This window comes from Rattus norvegicus, chromosome 1, assembly GCF_036323735.1.
Source record: "Rattus norvegicus strain BN/NHsdMcwi chromosome 1, GRCr8, whole genome shotgun sequence".
Taxonomy (NCBI): Eukaryota; Metazoa; Chordata; class Mammalia; order Rodentia; family Muridae; genus Rattus; species Rattus norvegicus.
Genome location: NC_086019.1, coordinates 25,162,028 through 25,180,318, shown reverse-complemented (window position 1 = coordinate 25,180,318; position 18,291 = coordinate 25,162,028). Strand labels below are relative to the sequence as shown.

The 18,291-nt window shown below is 41.5% G+C and overlaps 1 protein-coding gene across 19 annotated transcripts in view; it reads left to right on the top strand.

Annotated features, from left to right (window-relative positions):
* 1700020N01Rikl (RIKEN cDNA 1700020N01 gene like) overlaps positions 1 to 18,291 on the top strand; it is a 133,155-nt gene that overhangs the window by 34,140 nt on the left and 80,724 nt on the right. The gene's annotated exons all lie outside the window — the stretch shown is intronic.

The window sequence follows — 18,291 nt, the reverse complement described above, 5'->3', positions numbered from 1 at the left end:
CGGCAATTCTTTCTTTCCCATCCTCAGCAGCAGTTCACTGTGCTGGTGTCAATATGGTGACATTCACTAAGTAAAAAAAGGTTGGAATATTTCTAGCTTCAAGCAGAAGTGGTGTGTGCGGGGTGGGGTGCATAGTTTTTATTACTCCCGGGTCAGATTATGAGTTGGTTGCTGGTTTATACAGAAAGGTTACATTTGACTTTGTAAGAATCCTGAACTCCAGAATGCTTTAGTGGTTTGAGTCAGTTTCCTATAACTATTCAGGAAGGAGCTAATCAGGCAAGCTAAAGACAGAAAGATTGAAAGCTGAACATGTGTCTGGCTACATATCCTGTGTCTTGTGACACTGTCCTTTCATCTGAAGGCTAATAACAGAATAATTAACAGGGCATAGGAAAGGTCATTTCTGCAGGACAGGTCACTTCATGGGAGACCCAATGGTATGTGTTGACAGCTGTCCTCTTTCCACCCATGTTCCCTTCCTGTCACTTTATAAGTTAAGACTAAATAGCAGTTTGGAGATGATCAGTAAGTAATCCAGAATAAAACAGAAAGGAAGCAACCATGGAGATCTACTTAAATAATAGGGTGAAGATATATGCGAGCTAAAAGTACAAAATTATTTTTTTAAACCTAGGGAAATAAAGCAACAACAGCCAAAGTTATCAATAATGCAGAAAGCATGTGCTGCTTCACTAGGTACAAAATCCTGCATGTTTTCAGGAAATGTACTTGCCTCTGCTTACTGTGCCTCTGTTACTTCATGTTTTGCTGGCTGCACTTGTCCAGCAAGGGTACCTTGCTGGGGCCACATGGCAGTGAATCTTAGGGAAACCTGGAGCAAGAACCACCGGAATACTGGGAACAGTAGAGACTAGAGCTGGAGCTCTCTTAGACCAGGGCCAACTCTAGACCCCCATTGAGTTTATGTATCTAGAATCTTAGAATTCATTTCCCATGTCTATTCTGGTTGCCTCTCTGGTTGATTACTTTTTCATTAACATCATCCTTGGGTCATTTATGATACCAGCCCATAAGTCAATATTACTAGAGAACTGTCTTAGGGTTTCTATTGTTGTGATGAAACACCATGACCAAAACTGGGGAGGAAAGGGTTTACTCCGCTTACACTTCCACATTGCAGCCCATCGTTGAAGGGAATCAAGACAGGAATGTTCAAGCAGGGCAGGAACCTAGACACAGGAGCTGATGCACATGCCATGGAGAGAGCTAACTTGACAGGACTTGTTCATCCTGCTTTCTTATAAAACCCAAGACCAACAGCCCAGGGATGGCATCACCCACAGTGGGCTGGTCCCTCTTCCATTGGTCACTAATTAAGAAATGCTTTACCACTAGATCTCATGCAGGCATTTTCTTTATTGAAGTTCCGTCCCCTCAAATGACTTTAGCTTATGTCAAGTTGACAAAAAGCTATCCAGCACACTAACACATAAGCGATTTTCACTTTAGCTATCTGCAATCTAATCAGCCTTGGCTGGATGCAGAAGGCAAGGGAAGGCCAGGAAAAGGTGACACAGAATATGGGTTCCTGCAAATCACAAGGATTAAGTGTAGTTGATACAGACTGGGGAGGTGATTCAGTCAGTAGGGTGTTTGCCATGCAGGCATGAAGACCCGAGCTTCCTGGCCCAACAGGCTAGCTGAGAAAAATATGGTCTGAGTATAGTAGGAGGCCCTCTTTCAAAACCTAAGGTAAATGGGAAGATGGATTAAGATATAAGAACACGGTGCCTTACTCAGATACCCTTCACACAACTGGCCATTTCTTCTTCTTTTTTTTAATTTCATGTATAAGAGTGCACTGTAGCTGTCTGTCTTCATGCACACCAGAAGAGGGCATCAGATCCCATTACAGATGGTTGTGAGCCTCCATGTGGTTGCTGGGATTTGAACTCAGGGCCTCTGGAAGAGCCAGTTCAGTGCTCTTAACCACTGAGCCATCTCTCCAGCCCCTGACCATTTATTTTTTGAGGTCACTATTTTGCATTAAAAAAATGTAAATTGGAAAGAGAATGGCACCTCTGGCCTTCACACATGGGTAAGCACACAGTTGTCATATATACACAGCAGCAACAACGATCCTATAGCTAGTTAATACAAACATAATAAAACATACTAGCTCACCGTGCCTTGGGCCTTTTTTTTTTTTTTTTTTTTTTGCAAATACACTGTTTCACTACAGCTAACAGTAATGGCCTGGACCGTGCTATTTAGTCATTGACAAGCTTCAGGTTTTTTTTTTTTTTTTTTTTTTTTTTTTTGCTTATGAGATAATGTATTAAAAATACTACTGGCACTTACTACCCACTGATTATCTGCAAAGTGCTTAGAATAGCTCCGTTCAAACTTCCCGCATTGTTATCCTTTGAGTGTTGGCTTGAGAATAAGATGAAATGCAGTGAGATTAGTAAAAAGCCCCTGCCCCTGTCTCCTCTGAGAAGCCAACTAGAAGCACATGGGAAGAACGTGCCAATTTCTTCCTGACTGGCAGCCTCCATCTGCTTTCAGAGGAGCCCAAATTAAGGTACCTACTATGTGTTTGCCACTGTGCCCACCTAAAAGCAAAGTGGATTTCCACTTGGAATATGTAATGTTCTCCCCTACATTCATGGACTGAAATGGTATGACAGCTCTGTTTTAATACAAGACTGCTTCATCGTTAAGATCTGGCTTCAAGATGAAAGAGATTATAGCTCTGTGATCGAGGAAATAATATGCCTTGCGCCAGTAGTAGAGTGTGTCCACTTTGGCACGCTCATTTGAGTTCCACACTTAGTAGATGTGGGAGCACACAGCATCTGTACATGGCATGAACATCAAGGTGCGGCTGGGAAGGGAGGTGGTGGCCATGAGAAAAACCTCCCCACTTCTAATCAGTTAAAATGTCAAACAGTTCCTCCAGTTCCAAAAGCAGTGGCACCTACTTGGTAGAGTTTGAGTTTGTTCTGACAGGGTTACCGCTTCTTTGTATGCTGTTTTCTCTGTAACTTGCTGAATAGCCAGTGGTGAATCTGTGTGTTGATCTAAACGTCTCACAGAGGCATCTACCAAGAGCTTGTGCTAAACAACTCAGAGGTACCAAGGGCCAGGAACAGAAGGTGCATGGAAGGCCTGTTGGGGAGTGGCTGCTGAGTAGCTGTGTGCTAGTGCGTCTTGGAGCTGTTTCTCAGCACTGAGAGTCTCAGTTCGGAGGAAGCCTCACCGTGGTGCTGCAAGATGACTGACAAGTCAGAGGCCCTTGGACTTCCCAAACGGATTTACCAACTTACACGGCTAGCGGCACAGTGAGAATCAGAGTAAGGCATAGAAATGGTCCCTCTCACGAGACGAACTCATAACTGTCTTAGTAATGGACCAGGCCTATTGACTTCCCACTTAATGTCCACAGAATGACCACTTTCCCAGGGAAATCAGAGCCTTCTATTCAGAAAACAACAAATGGGATATAGAGCCATAGAGCCGTTCTGAAGACGAGAGTTTATACCTGATACTGCAAATACTGATGTCTCTTTTCCAGCCCACATGAGGCAGCTGCATCCCAAAAGAATGGACTGAGTCTTCGATACTTGCTCCCACCTTTGGAATGCAGGCCTACTGCATAGTTTAGAGCACTGGTCTAAAGGCCATGAGAGTAGTCTAGGGGACCCTCTTGGGATGGACTTGCTCATGAAGTGACACCCAAAACAACCTGGCAGGGTTTCCAGCATGAGAGTCTTGAACTGTCTGCTATCTTGTTTCCTTTCTCCACTGGGCTCTGTGCCTTCTTTGCCTGAAACCTGAGCCCTACCTACTGCTACCTGTCTATTGCATATATAACTGCGCCCTTGCTCTCTGTATAAAATGAAAACTGGCTGGCCAGGGTGAGATCCTGCCCCAGCCTCCCAGTCAAAGTGTATTTTCTGGCTCAGGTTTGCTCCTGTCTGGCAATGTCAGGTCACCTTTCAGAAGCTGAAGTTCGGAGGCTCTTGTAGCTTTGTGCCAGAGGGCTGTTCATCCAGCCACACAAGTCTCATTTACCCTTGACTTGTCTGACCTCCTAAGCCTTGTCCTCCTTGCCAATCCCCTGCCCAAACCCGGGTGGCCAGAAAAAGGAGGCAGAGTCTGTCCTAGGAGTACGAGGTTCTCCTGCAGCATAGCCCTGCCTTGGCACAGCTTGGCAGGAAAGACAGTGTGGGAATCCACCTCATAGATCTCATACTATGTTTTCATTTTTGACTGGCATTTGCATCTCTGTTTTTAATCTATATGTGCACCCCAACTCTGTTTCTCTTATTAATCATCATCCACATCGTTAATAATGAGCCACTTTTAGGGCCATGCTCTTAGCCAGAGTTTGTAATAAAAGTTGGCAAGGTAGACACGGTATCTTGGAAACTACCAGACTGATTTTTTTCCCTGAGAAGTTAAATAGAAAGGACTCTTTCCCCCACTGGTAATTTCCATTTATAGCTTGATTTATGAGGTTAGACCAGAGTTTGAAGGAGACTATAAACCACACAGGTTCTTTAGTACCCAGATTGATTTCCTATGAAGAAAGAGAAAATTTGGCATCACAAAGTCAACTAAGCTGCACAAAATAAATGATAAGTTGTCTGATTTTGAGTTATTTAAACATAGAAAAAATGCTACATGACTTTTTAAAAAAAATAACCTCCAAACAGAAAAAAATATGACAGGAACGAAAATATTCCGAGGGAAGGGAAAACATGAACTTTTTGTAATTTTAAATTGTCTAAAGATGGGTGGAAGTCCATGGCACAGGAATCCTGTTGAAAAGTAAACCAGCCCCATTTAAAGGCAGAACAACAACAACAACAACAACAAAATCTTTCTCCTGTCTGGCTATAAAAAGCTTTACTATGCACTCGGTCCCCAGAATGGTTCAGGTATGTCCAAGTGTGTCCCACAAAGAGCCATGTGCTGTAATAGAAGCTTGGTCTGCATTGTAATACTCTATCTCTTTAAAGGGCAGGCTTAGTGCAAGGTGATTAGGTCATAGCAGTAGCACCTTTGAAGGGCATGGAGGTAGTTGTTCTGGGAATGAGTCTCACACAGTGAGACCCTACCATGTACTTGATCTCTTACACCCGCAGACATTTTTAATTTTCACTTCTCCACAATACCGTGACAGAGTCATGGGGGTGGGGGGAGGGGGCACCGCACCCTTGAAACATTAATGTTCTATTTGGACATTGTGGCCCCAGAATTGAGTCAAATCCCTTTTCTTCATATGGCTCCTCTCATAAAGTAATCTGTTGTAGCAACACAAAATGAACAAAGACACCCACTTGCCTCTTAACATTTCACAAGGTCAACAAGGCAGACTGACCCACCACAGCAAAAGCACAGGTGATTTGTCCCTGTGGCATCATGGCTCATAGTTACCAGTAGGAATCAGAGGAAACCCAAGTGGCGCCGTTTGCGTATTTCAACTTTCTGAAGCCTTCTATTCCCTGTTTGGGTGGGCCATGGGCTTTCTGTTGACTCTAATGTGGAGAGAAAGAAACTGCCTGTGTTGCTGAGCTGGGGCTGACCTCACAGCTGTTTACTCATGGGGCTGGCTCGGCCAGGCTCCAGCTTCGGATTGCTTGTTTGCACAGGCTGGTCCAGAACGTCCTTTTTGGCAAGAACATTACTCATGTTTCCATCCTCTGACATAAATTCTGCCAGTGGAGTGACCGTTTTTTATAAGTTGGTACTGAACACTCCTTTACATTTTGGTCCAATCCCTCTAGTCTCCTGTACCTTTTATGACATAACCGTTTATAAGTTTGTTTGTTTGTTTTTCAGTTATAAATCTACTTTCCTGTCTCTTACATGTACCAAGACCAGAACTGAAGCTAGGCTTTTGCAGTGAAGTCAAGAAGAAAAGCCGGTTTCATTTTAATAATCTATGACTCGCAGGAGAGAAAGAAGGGAAGGGGAGAAGAGGAAGAGGATTAGGTGGAATCAGCATTTTTCTCCTTAGAGGGGTTGACAGGCATTAGAGATGCTCTTGGCTTGAGAACATCAAACAAGAAATGCCTTTTCTCCATCTTCCAAGACACTGTATCTGGATGACGTATGGTCTCTCGTCGCCTCTGTCCTTTATCTGCTTTTATTCCTGTTTTTGCAATCCTGTCCATGAGGAGATTTCATTTTTCAGTCATGTGGTACATATAGTTAACCACAGCTCTCGTCTCTTCATGAGTAAATGAAAGGCATTTTGAAAGCCTGCAGTCAAATAAGTTTGATTTCCCAGTGAGGCATCTCGAAAAGCAGAAAGGCAAGATGAGATCCGGTTACTGCAGAGCTCTGCAGCCCTGCTTTGCAATCCCCTAAGCTGCTGAGCATGGACTCTGCGCACCCTCGCCCTGAGCCCTGGCAGGAGGCTCAGGTCAGGAGTTCAGAATGTTTTCCCAAGGAATAAATATACTCTAGACATCATCTGAGCATTCAGCTGGTCAACACAGGAAGAGCCTACCATACCGTCCCCTATGGTAGGCATAGTTAACTCCAGTGTTGGCTTTTAGAGAATTCAATTCAAGGATAGCATAGGAGCTTATTTCGTTGTTACCCAACCTTTCAAAATGAAAAGCTGATGATAGGAAGTGACCTGGGAATGTCCATGATGAAATGTTAATAAAGAAATCAGAATGGCAACGTAACTGTAGCCAGGGAGAAGGAGCAAGGAACACAGGGAGAGAACGGAGAAGGAAGATGAGCAGGGTTTTCTGTTCCCATCTGTCTATGGTGCTGGTTATAATGTTTCCACATTATTTTTTAAGTACAGTGTAGTTTTGATGGGTTTGCCATTAGATGGTTTATCGGTTATAATCAATGCTAACACTTGATAAAATGATGAGAACCCTGAGCAGCACCTGCTCCCCATTTTACCCTGCACTTCAGTCCAGAGCCTCCAGAGGACATATAAGGCATCAGAACTTCGGACACTCCAAGGATTTCCAGGACAATCTTTGTGTAATGCCAGAAGTATGACACTCAAAGATCCCAGGGAAAACAAACACAACAAACCAAAAGAGTCTTTCTTCAACTTTTTTTTCTAACACATGATTTTGTAAATACAATTTATTTTTGGATAGGTAGGTCATGATTTACTGAAAAGTTTAAAAGATGGTAAAATTTCTATATGCCCTAGATTCAGCATCCCTGTAAGTATTAATGCCATGCATTAATGTAATTATATTTGTTTAAATATGTATGGATTATTATTGGCTAAAGTATACTCTTTATCTGTATGTCCTTATCTTTACATCAGTGGCCCCTCTCTACACAAGAACTACATCCATGTAGATATCATATGCTTATTTATCTCCTCAGGCTGGGACGGTTTCTAAGATTCCTCTTGATTTATAGCCTTGACTATCTTAAGCCAAGGAAATTGGCTATCTCAAACTTAAGGAAATTTGTTAGCCAGTTTCACTTCTTGGACAGTATACCCAAACTTTTTTTTTTTTTTTTTTTTTTTTTTTTTTTTTTTTGCTTAGACTGCAAGTGAATGAGGCCCTGATCTTAGAAGGAAGACCACAGAGGTCAAGGGTTGTTTTTACTCATTTCTTCACAGGTGTACACAATAAATATGAACGAATGTCAGATGGTGAGTATTGACTTTGACCTCCTGGGGGAGGCACCAGGATATCTCTTTAAGATGGTTCACCACTTGAGTATCTGCCAAAGAAAAGAGTTTTTTGTTGTTGTTGCTTTGTTTTGTTTTTTAATGTGGCAAAAAGCTTATAAGGGCTAAGTCCTTAACCTATGACAAGCAGAATTCATTCTCTGTCTCCTCTTCTTCCCATATACCCATCTGCCCCAGCTCTCCCTTCTACTATGCTTTTATTTATATTTTCATGCAACGATACTTATGCATGATTATAAATTCATATAATCTCATAGATGAAAGTGCCATAACCATTCAGAACCACTCAGATGTGTTGCTAAGATGTGTGTGGTGAAGATAAGCCTGGGTCTTTGTGAAGGCAGCTGTGCATAAAAAGCATCATTCCATCCTACTGACAGGGGAGATAACTCTCAGAGAGGTGATAAATCAAAACCAAGCTATAAGTGATGTATGGGAACCATGGGGCAAGGGCACACTGGGGATCCAGTATATCTTTTTTTTTTTGGATCCAGTATTTCTAAACAAGCCATTTTCTATTTCTTTCTCTCCTAGATCAGAACCATTCAGATCATTGAATGAAAACTTGTTGAATGAATAACTAAAAATTTAATAAGAGACCTGAGATCACATCAAAAGTCATTTCCAGATTACAACTTTACCCCATAGCTATGCATAATTATAATTTGTGAATCAAAAATGAATTTGTAAATATGTACAAACATAGTCAACCTGACTGCTAGTCTTTCTTGAGAATATGTCCATAATCTTCCATAATCTTTTGTTTCCCAAAAGTCTTGAACTTCATTTCTGTGGCAAAGATTGTACAAGCCTGACCTCAGAACCATCTCACAGCTTTGCCCTTCCCTATCCTTGGCCTGAAATATGGAAAAGAGTTGAACCAACTACAGCTTTCCTCTGGAAAGTTGGACTAAGAAATGAGCAGTAAATTAACAAGAAGCAGTTTTACTGGAATTTTCAAATTGCCACAGGCATAAGTAAGCCAGAGGCGTGCAAAAGCTTACAAGCTGTTACAGAGAGGAAAGGCCAGATTGGTCAGGAGCAATGTCCTTGAGGGAGACTGCCCTAGAGGCCACACAAGACACATAAAGTAGACCAAGAAAGAAAAAAGACAAGGGGCTAAAACTGAGAAAGACCAAGGGCCTTATGACTCCCTGATCCATTTGGGTTTGTGTGACTAGTTTCAGATAATACTTCCTCACTTTCCAAAAGTAGAGTTGGTCTCTATTCCCTAGAGCTCACATGACTTTATCTAGAACAGCTTCCATAAGTCTCTGCCTACTCAGCCTCCTAAGCTTTTCAGATTCTGTGTGCTTTGCAAAAGAAACATTTTAAGTGTGGTGAGACTCTCAAATTTTTATTTTTCTGTTTCTCACAAGGTCTGTTTAGATGCAGCATAGAGAGGGTGGACCAGCTGGATGCCAGCATGGGCTAGTGTAGACAGGCGTCTGTCCCAGCTTCACCATGCTCATGAGGCATCGGTGATACTACAGCCTTCTTAAGAAATAAGAAACAAGTCCGTTTATGACTATGCAGAAACATTATCTGAGAATGTGAAAAACATAGTGCTAGATGGTGCTGTGTCATCGGCTGGGAGAGAACAGCTGACAATGTACTATCCAACTTTGAATCCTGTGAGCTACAGTGATGACCAGCCTGCCAAAACCTGCCTTTCAGTGCCATAGTAGAGTGAATGCTATGGAGGAATCAGCCACTTTCTGGTTAGACTTGAGGCCAAACCCCAGAGGACAGAACTCATGCCTGACACTCTAAACCTAGCCAAGAGAACCTACTTCTACTTTACTGAATAGGCACAGCCTCAAATTTCCTGCTAAATACCTGTCTGTGTACCATAGACTACGGCAGCCCTCAACCCTCATTAGAAAAAGCTCCCGTTTTCGCAGTAGATGGCACTTAATAAATAATCAAGAGACAGATTAATATAGCTAGACAGAGTGCTGAGAATGAGTGACTATGGAAAACTCAGCCCCAAATAGCGTGCGCGCGCGCACACACACACACACACACACACACACACACACACACACACACACACTCACACACACACACACACACAAATGCATGCACTCACACCCCAGAGCTCAGGGAACACTGGGGAAGAGGAAGCAGCAAGACTGTTAGAGCCAGAGGTTGGGAGGACCACAACAGTGTCATCTGGTCGTGAGAGCTGTCAAACTCCGGAACTCACAGCAGCTGCCACTCTTGTCAAACTTATGGGACTATGTAAAACCTACACAAGTTCAAGATGGTTAAAATCCAAGCATAGAATTTTAGGGGAGCAGCTCATAAAGCTCACCCCTCGCTGAGGAATTTCTAGCAGTTGAAAGCAGGAGAATGGAGAGAGTCAGTTTTCTTCAGTGATGTGGCCTCTGGTAGGTTGCCCATGCTCCAGTGGCCAGCATTATATCCCATGATTCAGTGCTTCCATGAACTGGATGGACTCACTAGGGCATAAAAAGAAAACTTGGAGTTGAGAGAAGAACAAGGCCAGGGGCTCTAGGAGGAGCCAGAGGGGGGGGGTAGTCAGGGGGAGGAACCAAACCATGCCTGAGGTAGAAAGTTCTACATAGCAGCAGAGTAATAAAACATTAATTAAATGCTGTTAGCTATTCAGACCATCAACCAAAACCATAAATATTTCAGTAATTATGCTTCCCTTGAATATAGTCTCTACTTCTCTTACATAGTAATTTGTTCCTTTCCAAGTACATTTATTGAAGCTTTCTTGAATTTAACTTTCTAATTTGAGAAATGTTTAAAAATAAGCTTATGTTTTTAAAAACATTAATTATATAGAATCTTCAATGAATTCTCTAAATAACTTCTTTTATTTTTATAGCATTTTTATTTTATGATTAGAAATAATACAGTTCTATACAGTAAATTAACAATGAATAAGTAGTCATGACAATGTAGAAACCTCACCTGGCAGGATTCTTGTCAGCATAATGACTGTGTAGATGGATATAGTTGGTTGGTCTCAGTGATCCCTCACCAACCTCAGGATATACTTTATTTTAAAAAAATCTGCTTCAGTCAGAGAAGACAGCAGCCAACCTTCCCCCGGGTGCTTTCCCATTTATGCCGTGTTACTTGCCTTTGAGAAGTATAATAAATGTTGATTGAGTTCCTGAGCTTTCGAATGTTTATTCTGCTATAAATAAAGTTTCCAGTTCATTCTGGGTAAAGAAAAACCTCAACTGTACCAAGAATGACCTGCGACTAATTAAACAGTATTCTCATATTATAAACAAACTGATTAAAATATTAGAAACTTAGAGTCTTAAAGCAAAACCAAAACATTTTAAAAGATTTCTATTTTTGTTTGATAATTTTTAAATCATTTATATTTATTAGTCTCTCTCTCTTCTCTCTCTCTCTCTCTCTCTCTCTCTCTCTCTCTCTCGTGTGTGTGTGTGTGTGTGTGTGTGTGTGTGTGTGTCTGTGTCTGTGTCTGTGTCTGTGTCTGTGTCTGTGTGTCTGTATGTCTGTGTTAAGAGCTAACATACCATGGCACACACATGGAGGTCAGACTAACATTTAGGAGTGATTTTTTTTTCCTTCTACTGTGGATTTCTGGGTTCCAATTCTGCTCATCGGTCCTTCATGGCAAGCTGTCTTACTGCCGAGCCATCTCCTCTGCATGGTATTTGATTTTGTATTTTTAAAAGACAGGCCCCCTATGTGGCCCAGGCTGTCTTGTGACCTTTCCATCCAAACCTTCCAAATGTTAGAATAGGCCTGAGTTAACCCATGAGTTACCGGTGTTTTGTTTTGTTTGTTTGTTTGTTTAATTAAAAACATTTGATTTTGCTTGTTGATTTGTCTGATTCTGACAATTTCTGAAGATTTTATTAGGTCATATTTCTGAGGCCAATGAAATGTCAGCAAATATTGGCTAAATTTGGTCAACACGGAAATACATTTTTCAGGCCTAGCATGGGGGTGCATGTGTATAATCTTAGAATTTGAAAGGTGAAGACAGGAAGTCTAAAGCCATTCTGGACCGCAGGGTGATTCTTTGTCTCATAAATACACACTCACACACTCCCGACACGTACTTACCTACAGGAAAAGTAAAAGGATTTGTATTGCCTTTTGCTTTCTGAAGAAAACCTGATCAAAGACAAGACTATGATATAAAACGTAGTGAGAAAAGAGCAAAGACAGCGGATTGGACTGAATGTTTCATGTTGGGAAGTGAGATTTCACTAACATTTGGGACCCATTTAACATTTAACTGGAAATCTCAGCACACTGCTCTCCTCTCCCTAGGACAGCAGAGTATTGCATGTTTTCCCAGGATGACCTGTGTGCCCTGCACTGCTGAGAGGAGTTCTCACTGGACACTGAACGCAAGAGCACAGGATCAGACAAGTGGGACAGAACTGGGTGTGAACATTCGTCTAACATCAGAACCAATGGCCATGATGTATTTAATGCTTTCCCTATGTATTTAATGGTTCCTGATTGAGTGACCATGAAAACAAGCTGAGTTCTATTCCTGTGCTCCAGGAACAGGACCCACTTACAGCCTTAATGGCACTGATCCAGAGTGCCTCTGTCTATTCTTGCATTCAAACATAAAATTGGTAGATACTGCATTTTCGGGGTGAGCTAAGAATTGATTAGAGCTGCACCAGCTGTTGGGCACTGAAGCTCAAAGTGAATAGGTTCAATCCCTGGAGTTCCTCTCTTACAATATGTAATCATATTACCAAATTAGAACTGCTCTCAGCTGCTATATACACTTAACCTCTGTATTTCTAAGCATTATAATTTCTGAAACGTTTCACCCGTACTGTCTCCCTAGAAGCTGCTAGTGGGTTTGGAGCAAGTGTTCTTTCTTTGTTTCTTGGAAGCTGCTCACAGAGCAATATGAGATGTTTGCCCACGAAAATGGTTCAGCAAATACTGGCCCTCAGGAGAAACAATTGTGAGAGTCTAAGAATAACTACTTTCCTCCTTCTTTCCTCTCTCCTTCATTCACTCTCTTCCTCTCTGTCCCCATGTCTTTCCTTCCTTCTTCCTCAAATCAAGAGGTGATTTTCCCCCTCTTCCTGCTCTTTGTAAAATGCATTGTTAATGGCTCTTGAATTAAGAGCTGTTTTTCTTTTTTCAATGCTTAATTCTTCTAGCCTTCCTTCTGATCCCCCGAGTCTTAGGAAACTTTATTCTTCACACAGACATTGAACATTCCCTTCTGTCTTAGACTCTCCCATCAGAGCATATCCAAGCTACAGAAGAGAGTCATGAACACAAACCCAGAACCCCAGACGCAGCCTACAGCATAAAGCTACTCGTTAGTAAGCTGGTTCTTGGGTCTCTCCTGACTTCAACTTTGTTCTCCTGATTCCTGCCTTGTACCAATAGATGTTCACAGCTGCTCTAGCTTCCTGAATCTGCTACAGAAGCACATATGCTCCCCAGAGACACACTTTGTACCTCCAGCACCCTACAGGATTCCCTTAAGAAGCACGCTTTGGTTTGACAAGTGAGAGCTGGAAATACCCAAAGATATCAGTTATGTTAGAGAAAAGGTTACTCCACTATGACCAAAAACATTAATTGTATGTGATTTAATTATAAAAACAGAATTATCAAGTTCATGACATCCTGTAATCAAAGTCTATGGCTGAGACAAAAATGACTCATTTTCATATGTTTCACTTAAAAGTTTATTTTAGAATAAAATGAGTTGACGATATCATTGAAAATGACAGCCTGACCAAGGGTAGTCTCTGAGGCCAGGCTTTAAGCTTCCATTACCACTTATCAGCCATGTGGCCAGCCTATAATACTACATACTTCATAGGAGTAGCTATCGACTGATTAAGTAGTAAACATAATACCTACCACATACAATAAAATCAGTAGTCTTGACATTTACATATGTAAACAGAATTGAGATTGACTTATTAAGGAGTAGCATCCAGGCAGGGATAGCTTCTGAAGGTAGAATGTAGGTCCTGCCCATAACGGAGAAGTACAGAGCTGGCCTATTACTTTCTTTCTCTCCCTCCATCAAACTGTGACAACAGTTCACAGCTTGTTACTGTTCCTAACTCTCTGTCCCCAAAGATAAGCCACGAGGCCCTTGGAAAGAGTCCATCCATCATGACATCACTTGCTATAATTACCCTTTAGAAACTCACTGTGAGGCGGAAGTGTGCAGGGCCGGACCGTCAGGAAACAGCTGAGCAGGCTCTGTCTTTGTGGTGCTGTCCTGTCTCCACATCTTATTGTTTCAGGACATGTATGGATTTTTGGTTGCTGTCTGTTCCTGCATTCAGACTGGGAAACTTTAACCTTTCAAAAAGGTGATGATGATGATGATGATGATGATGATGATGATGATGATGATGATGATGGCTGTTGACCATGACCTCGGAGACAACCTCTCAGTGGAACCAGTACTGCCCCCATTCCCTCGATCGTATTATTTCCTAGTGACAAACTGTGTGGATATTATTCATTGTGTGAATAACCTGGTAACCAGGCGTTAAGAGCTCCTGTTTATTCTGTTCACAACAAGCCTACTTTTCAGCTGAACCTGTTCCCAATGGAGCCTGTGATACTGACTCAGAATGTAAAAGGCCTCCTTGGTTGCAGGAACGTGTAAGAGACATAGGTTTCATAAACAAAAGTAACTGTGGGGATTGTACACGGGAAAGAACAATAAGAACAAAGCTCTCAGGAATGTTTATATCAGGGAGCTCTAAAGAGAAAGCAGAAGTGTGGACATTTGGAATTCAGAGAGTCCGTTGTGCACAAGAGTGGGATTCCTGTCTGAGCAGATCATGGAAGTAATCTTCCAGCCCCTGGCTGGTCACCTACCTGACACCCGGGCACTGTTAAGTCACAGAGCCTTCTCTGGAAGCCCCTGGAACTCTTGCTCCCTTTCCAGTGGGCCCATGTGATAGAAGCATGATCTACAAAGAGAATGAATAGACGGTGGCCGGACAGTCCATCCATGGCCAGTGTGCCGTCTCTCCGCAAATGGTCTACGCTTGCTGGCATTGTCAACCATATGAGTTAATTCACAGCGTCAGCTGCTAGGCTTCTATTGTCCCAAGGTAAGGGACACTGGGGACAGTGAGAGACAAGGAGCTGTTGAAAGTAGCATTTCCTATGAGCACTTACAGAATGAAAGCAGCTGTTTCAAGCGAGGGTTTGGGGGCCAATAACCCTGAAGGGACTGTGGCAGCCCTCTCTTTAAATCCTAACTCATTATTTAGTGTGTGAGATTCTTCTGTCTGCTTCCATTCTTAGATTTATCCAGAGAAAATGAGGAGCTTCAAGCACCTATTGTTGGCTACTTGTCAAGAACCCATCATTTACTAGGTTGACAGGCTAGACTTCAAATCATCGCATTAGATTAGACCAGAAGCTTTACTAGATTAAGGCTTTCCTTCATATTTTAACCAGGGTGAACAATATCATTTCACTCACCAAAATATACTTAATGAGTGTAGCCAATAAAAATGAATTTCAACAGTATATATTATACAGAGTGTGATTTATAAGTATGCAGACTGCTGTGATTAGTGACATCAAATTATACATTTTAAATAATTGTAAACCTATTCAAAGTTAGTTAAAAAGGAAACATTTTAATTTGTTTTCCCTGGGAATTATCTTTAAATTTTCTAATTTTAATATTTATATTTTTAAAAATTCTCTCATATTTTACATCTTGACTGTAGTCTCCCCTCCCCCCAGATCCACTCGCCTTCCACTTCCTATCAGAAAAGGGATGGACTCTACAGGATATCAACTAAATACATCAAGTTGCAGTAAAATTAAGCACATCTCTAAGAAAATAGACCCAGTCATTAAAAGTCTCCCAACCAAAATAAGCCTAGGGGCAGACAGTTTTAGTGTAGAATTCTATAAGACTTTCAAAGAGCTAATAACAATACTCCTGAAATTATTCCATCAAATAGAAACATAAGGATCATAGGCAAATCCATTTTATGAGGCCATAGTCACCCTTATACCCAAACCACAAACATTTAACAAAGAGAATTACAAACCATTTCCAATGCGAGCCAATAGCCAACACCAAATTGAATGGAGAGAAACTCAAAGCAATTCCACTAAAATCAGGGACAAGTCTATCTATTCTCTCCATATCTATTCAATATAGTACTTGAAGCTCGAACTAGAGCAACAAGACAACTAAAGGAGATCAAGTGAAAGGAAAAAGTCAAAATATCAGTATTTGTAGATGATATGATAGTGTACATAAGTGACCTCCAAAACTCTACCGGAGAAGTACTTTAACTGATAAGCATCTTCAGCAAAGTGGCTGAATACAAGATTAACAACAACAACAAAATCAGTAGCCCTCCTCTATATAAGTAACAAACAGGCTGAGAAGGAAATCAGGAAAACAACACCCTGGCAGTAGCCACAAATAATAAAAATATCTTGGGGTGAATCTAACCAAGCAAGGGAAATGCATGTATGACAATAACTCAAGAAGATAACAGAAGATGGAAAGATCTCCCCTGCTCATGGATCGGTGGGATTAACCTAGTAAAAAGAGCCATCTTACCAAAAGCAATCCACAGATTAAACACAATCCCCATCAAAATCCCAGCACAATTCTTCACAGACATGGAAATAGCAATTCTCAATTTCATATGGGAAGACAAAAAATCCAGGATGACCAAAACAGTTCTGCACAATGAAAGAACTTCCGAAGATATCACTGTCCCTTATTTCAAGCTGTGTATACAGAGCCATAGGAATAAAAATTGCATGGTGTTGGTATACAAACTGACAGGTTGATCAATGGAATCAATTCAAAAACCCGACATAAATTCAAAACACCTATGGACTTTTTTTTATTAAAAAGCCAGAAATAACCAATGGAAAATTATATATATTCTTTGAGAATTTGTATGACATGGTTTAATCACATTCACCGCCCTCCCCTAACTCTTCCCAGATCCACTCTCCCTTGGGTATCTATCCAGATTTGTTTAATTTTTAACTTATCAAGACCAATATTTATGTGTGTGTGGTCGGCCAGTGGAATGTGGTTAACTTACCAGGGGCTGCACTCTCAGAGGAAACTGATTCTCTATCTTCCAGTAGTTTACCGATAGCTCTACAGCCACTGGTGGGATTTCCTGCCAGACCCCCATGTTCCCTGTGGGATTTGGTCTGGCTTGTCACAACCACTGTGAGTTTATATGCGTAGCCACCACACTGTGTTTAGAAGACACTGTTTCCTTAGACTCAACCACTGCCCCTGGCTTACAGTCTGCCAAAATGATCCCAGGGCCTTGGGGAGGACAGGTGTGTGTGTGTGTGTGTGTGTGTGTGTGTGTGTGTGTGTGCAGCGCCATGTTCCCTACAAGTCTCTTATTCTGTGCACCTTGCGAAGTTATGAGTCTCTGTGTCAACCATCATCAGTTGCAAACAGAACCCTCTCAGGTAAAGGTTGAGAGTGTGTTGATCTGAAAAAGGGGTTACTGGGTAGGATAAGAAATGCAGGTATGGGGCCTGTGTTCCTCAGGCAGGTAGTAGAGACAAGGATATGTTTTTAATTAGCTTCAGCCAACAAACCATTTATCATGAATTAGAACTCATTTATCTAACATCCTCTTTTCGTTATTTTATTGAGCACTAGCACCTTTAGCATAACTTTATAGCAAGCGGCGCTAAAGTAAAACTCAGATTAGCAGTTTGTCGTATTAGCTGTTTGCTTCAGAAAGTCTGTTATCAGCAGAAGAGTGCCTGGCTGGCCGATGTGGCTGTTATCTGAATTATCTGAACTAGATCCAGCACTGCTAGCCATGGGACCCACACTCACTTGTGATTGTCAAGGCAAATGTCATCACTCCTAAAAGTTTCAGGCTCTACTTAAAACCAAATAAACAAACAAAAGGTTTTCTCTCCTTGGTAAATCTACCTAACTCCTTTGCCTCCATCACGATCAGAATACAGATCACTCAAAATCCTCCAACCCTCCCACCTTCTGTGTCACTCGGGCCACTGGAGCTCCCTTAAGACGTCTCAGATTGACCAGAATCCAGCTCAGCAGGCTTTTTCTACTCCTTTCTCTGTCCTAACCCACCCCAGTGTTCTCACTTCAGGAAATACCCCAACTGTCAAACACACACACATACACCCCTTTATCATGTACAAGCCCTTATATCAACGAACAAACAAGCTGACTGGAATTTATTATTTTATTTATTTTATTATACTAAAATTAATTTTATTTCCATTGCCAATTGGTGACCCCCACAGGAGTAAGATCTTTTTTCTTCATAATGGCAGTCATTGCTTAACATTCACAAATAAAATACATTCCACAAAACAATATTTGTATATCTTCTGTCGCTTGTAATTCTTTTCTTCAATTTTTAGCAATTTTTAAAAAAACCAGTACACTTGAAAATACTAGGAGCACACTCAGTGATAATTTTGGAAAGATATTCCATCAGAACACACAAAAGGTTATTTTTTATCAATAATATTATTGTGATGTTCATTTAAAAGTACTGCTTTCTCTGCATCTTTTTATACTAAGACATGTGAAGCCCAGCAGTGGCGGCACTCAGGAGGCAGAGGCGGGACAATGTCTGGGTCCT